This window comes from Sprattus sprattus, assembly GCF_963457725.1.
Source record: "Sprattus sprattus genome assembly, chromosome: 9".
In the NCBI taxonomy this organism is placed as follows: domain Eukaryota; kingdom Metazoa; phylum Chordata; class Actinopteri; order Clupeiformes; family Clupeidae; genus Sprattus; species Sprattus sprattus.
In genome coordinates this window covers 2,269,785-2,274,428 of record NC_137928.1, presented here as the reverse complement: position 1 = coordinate 2,274,428, position 4,644 = coordinate 2,269,785, and positions in this window count along the sequence as shown.

Here is a 4,644-nt window from a genome sequence, read left to right as displayed (position 1 = left end):
AGTCTTACCCGTCATTGGACTCATCACCCTCGCATACACTGGTCATCTCCCAGTCCCAATAGGTAACCTATCAGGGGGTCATTCTGTAATTTGATACTATAAGATAAATATCTTTTATCAGGTTTGGAGAAGCATTTGAGAACCACCACAGCCAAGGAGACAGTCTAAGATAATTGAGCAAAATGCATCTTACATCCTAAACACAAGTAAACATAAATGTAAATGGTCCCAATTGTTATCAAACATCAAAGCATACATCTTCTTTTCATCTTTTCGTGTTTGTTCGTGTGTGTGTGTGTGTGTGTGTGTCTGTGTTTTGTGGGTTCGTTCGGGTAAGGATATGCACCCAGTGCTGGATATGCATATTTGTCCTGGGGAAAATCACTTTATCAAATTTCAGAGAAGACGCTTTCTGATTCTCTCATTGTCTTTCTTGTCCATGCACTCTATTGAGTGTGCCTTTCACCTTTCAGCAGATGAAGCTCTGAAAAGTGTCGAGATCTTTGATTGTCCATTGGGTTGCTTTCTTTATTGTCTTCATCAGTTGTGGTCCATTTCATTCCATCAGTAAATCTCTTAAGGTACATCTCTGGGCTTGTGTATGGTCTCAGGTCCTTTGGATTCCTGGTCTGTAGAAACCTGTTGTGTGGTGGCCGTCTGGATTTTTCTTGTTGGTCCCAGTTATGCTTTGTGGTGGCCCTTGTCCACACCTCAAGCCTCTGGTCACCCAAATGGACTCCGGTCCCACAGGTTCCATTTCCACAAGTGGTATCCCTTTACATTGGGTTAGTCATCTGGTGTCTGAAATTTTATATAAAAGAAAAGAAATAATGTTGCCCCCCCCCTTTCCCGACAAGAATTTCCACACATCCAACATGTATCAACAACACAAACATAATCAAAACACAACATAAACACAGGATTACAAATATAAACTCCCCCCCCTTTTTGATACAGCACACATTTTCAAAGTGTGCTACTATCAGCATCATTTGGAATCCCAATGTTTTGGCTACTTGTGTCTGAGTTACAGCCATTCTCTTCAAGCAGTGATTTGTCTGGCCAGGTGTTAATAGGTTCCTCTTGTGGTCTATTGTCTTGATGCAATGTCAGTTGACTCTGTAGACTATGTACTTTGTGAAATAGTTCTTGATAGTTGTCCCTTGTTGTCTGTGAAGAGTTACAACTTCTGGCTATGTGTCCACTCTTTCCACAAGAAAAACAAACAACATTCCGTTTTTCTGATCTGTTCTGATTTCTGCAGTTCCTTGCTATGTGTCCCTCTTTTCCACATGAATGACAGTCAATGCCTTGATGTCTTCCCACTCTGTCTTGGCAATGTCTTGCAATGTGACCCTGTTCTCCACATGCATAACAAACATAGTGTTCATACCTTCCCCCACTACCAGGGCAGTGTCTTGCAATGTGCCCATCTTCTCCACATGAATAGCATATAACACCCACTGGATTGCTTCTCCTGAAGCCATTACCTCTGTGTTGCCAACTAGACGAACTGGTTTCTGGCCCTCTTTGTCTCCTGTTCTGCTGGGCAAGCTTACATCCTACAACTGTAGCGGGGTGTGATTTCTTAGAAGTGGCTTGATTGTTGTAAAATTGTGTCATTTTAGCAATAATTTCGTCATAGCCTGAGAGATGAGTCACAAACATTTCTATGGCAGAGCGAGTCTGGGGATCACTCTTGTTGATCAAAGCATATTTATAGCCAATATCCTCAGTCATGATGTCAGGGTTACCACTGTACGTCGTGAAAGCTTCCAGTAACCTATGTGCAAAAGCTGCGGGATGTTCTCCTTTTGTCATTGCCACCTCTGCTAACTTCTCTGGATTGACAGATGCAATCCCCAAAACCTCCAGTAGTGCTTTTTTTCGGTCCTGATTATTTCCCATCCTATTCTTCACTTTATCTGTCAAGGCTCTTGATAATGTAGATGGAAGGCACAGGCTCAACACAACACAAGCATCAAAATCTGTCAATCTGTATATGTCCACACAGTTCTCCAGACTGGATAGAAATTCTACAGGATCCTGTGTCCCAGGTTCAAATATTCCCACACTCTGTACCACTACTGCTAACTCTAAGGGGCTAAGCCATTTTATGGTGTGTGACATAACCTCCTCACTTGCTCCATTCCGCACAATGGTGGAGTTAATTGGTGCCATTGGGTACTTTACCGTGACACCTGAATATTGGCATTGACTATCCTGTGAACCTGACTGTTTCTTGCAACATTCCTCATTGACGGCATTGCTGCTGTCAATATCAGATGTGCTAATGGAGAACTGGCTAACCCTATGTACCACCAAATCTAACTCACCTGACAACACTTCCACTGATGATTTCAACAAGTTGTTTTTAGCCATGAGAGTTTCCATTTCTTTCTGCAACTGCCCATTTTCTCTTTTCAAAAGCGTTTCAGTAATCTGAAGATTTTCTATGTGTGCCAAGCCGTCATTAAGACGTGATAAGAGTGAATTATTCTCTTCTTTCAGTAGGTCTCTCTTTGCTTCTATGTCGTCTAATCTTTTCTTGGTCACTTTGTATGTGGCAAGAAGTCCTTGAAGGGCATTTGCAACTTTCCCTTTTTTGTGTTTTGGTATCTTGGAATAATCTTCGAACCGGGACCCTGCCCACTCGTAGGGCTTATCCTCTGCGTTCTCTATTCCGTCAAATATTCCATGCGAACCGTGTTTCCTGATGTATTGAACAATAATATCTTCCATTCTAAAGTTAAAAAAAAAAAAAAAAACTAACAACAACAATCTCCGTTTTATGTCAATCAATCTTGGTATTATGCTTCTTATGTCACGTATTGGCTAGGCTATGACGTTTCCGTCCTCAACAATGAAATAGCGCCTTTCAACAGTCAACCGCACAATTGAAATTCAAATGATTTATCTTTCCCGTTAAGTCGGATCCTATCACAAGCTTATGGATTTGTGCCGTAAAATCTGAATGTATGTCTATGATGCTTCATGTTCAACTACTGGCTATTATCCAGACAATTTATGCCACAATTCGTCGGGCTGACTACTACACTAGTTTCTCACACTCACCAATACACCGGTTAATAATTATGCCTCTGTCCATCAGGCACAACAGTATGTGTTCTTGAAATTGCCTTAGGCAACAGGACTTAGTGCCTAAACCACACTACTTTTCAGCTACTTGTTTCAGTTACTTCAAAAAAACGTTTTCACAGTCTGGCCTTTGTTTCAATTACTTTAGGTTTTCTGATACAATTCTATTACCACACTACTTCGGGCTGATTCAGTTACTTTAGAAAAACTGCACAGAGCTAACCCACAGCCAGAGACCTCCTGCTTATTAATGGAATAAAGACATGAAACAGATCATTTCTATTCTTAAACCTCCTTTCTAGGTTGTTTTAAACATGCAAATTTCCTGAAAAAAAAGGTTTTTTAGTAGAATACTTACCAATTCCCCTCTTCTTTTTTTTTTTTTTTTTGGAAATTGCAAGATGGTCTGGCTCGCCAATTGTAAGAAATGAAGGAGGTTTCTTTGTTTCCGATGCAGCAATCTTTATTCCAGTAATGTGCAGTGACGAAGCAGCCTTACTCCGGATTCAGCATGGTAGCACTGAATAACAAGCATTCACAATTCTAGGCATATATACTGTTTTAAGACCACTCCTAGGCCTCTAATGTAAATGAGCTAGGCTTGTAATGCAAACAGGTCTGGCAATCTTTTGTTGTGGTATATGATAATCTGGTTTCTCTGTCTGAGATGGTTCTCAATGGCCTCCCCCATTCCCATACTTTGATTAATTGCAGTCACTCACACCTCAGTTTGCTTCCTGACCCCAGGTGTCTGAGCAATACCAGTGTGGGGACTATTCCTTTGTGACCATGATAAGATAACCCTTTTGGATATTCTGCTGGTGGTCACAGCAGCTGCTTGATCATGAATCTTACACCAGTCTAGATGAAGAGCTCCCTCTAGTGGTGGAGTTATAGGCATGTAACCTCTGGCCTTTCTCTTTCCCACCCCTGTCCCCTCTTTTTCTTTCTCTCTCTCCCCCTCTCTCTCTCTCTCTCTCTCTCTCTCTCTCACACACACACAGACAGTCACACACACACACACACACACACACACACACACACACACACACACACACACACACACACACACACACACACACACACACACACACACACACACACACACACAGACATAGACATATGCTCACAAGCCTCTTTGCCTTTGTTTTGTAATTTCCTACTCCATTCCCATCACACTGCACACACACACATGCACATATGCACACACACACACACACACCACCTGCAGTCTACAAAGCTGGCTCATTAATAGGGTAATTATACACCCTGCCCTTGAGCCGATGGAAATAGGACACTTTTGAAGCCGACAGGCCGCCAGTTCTCACCTTCAGCGCTCACCTGGGGAGACAACCAATCACGGCGCAGCAAAGGCCTCGCGGAGCCACGCCCACCCGCACTGCCTTGTGGGAGACTGACAACCGATATCAGTGGGATCGCGCCGCCACACTGGCTCAATTAGAAGTGATGTCTGTGAGATGTGACTCACAAAGGAAGTTGTTAAACTTTTAGCTAACCCCTAAAAGCAAATATGATACTTCATGA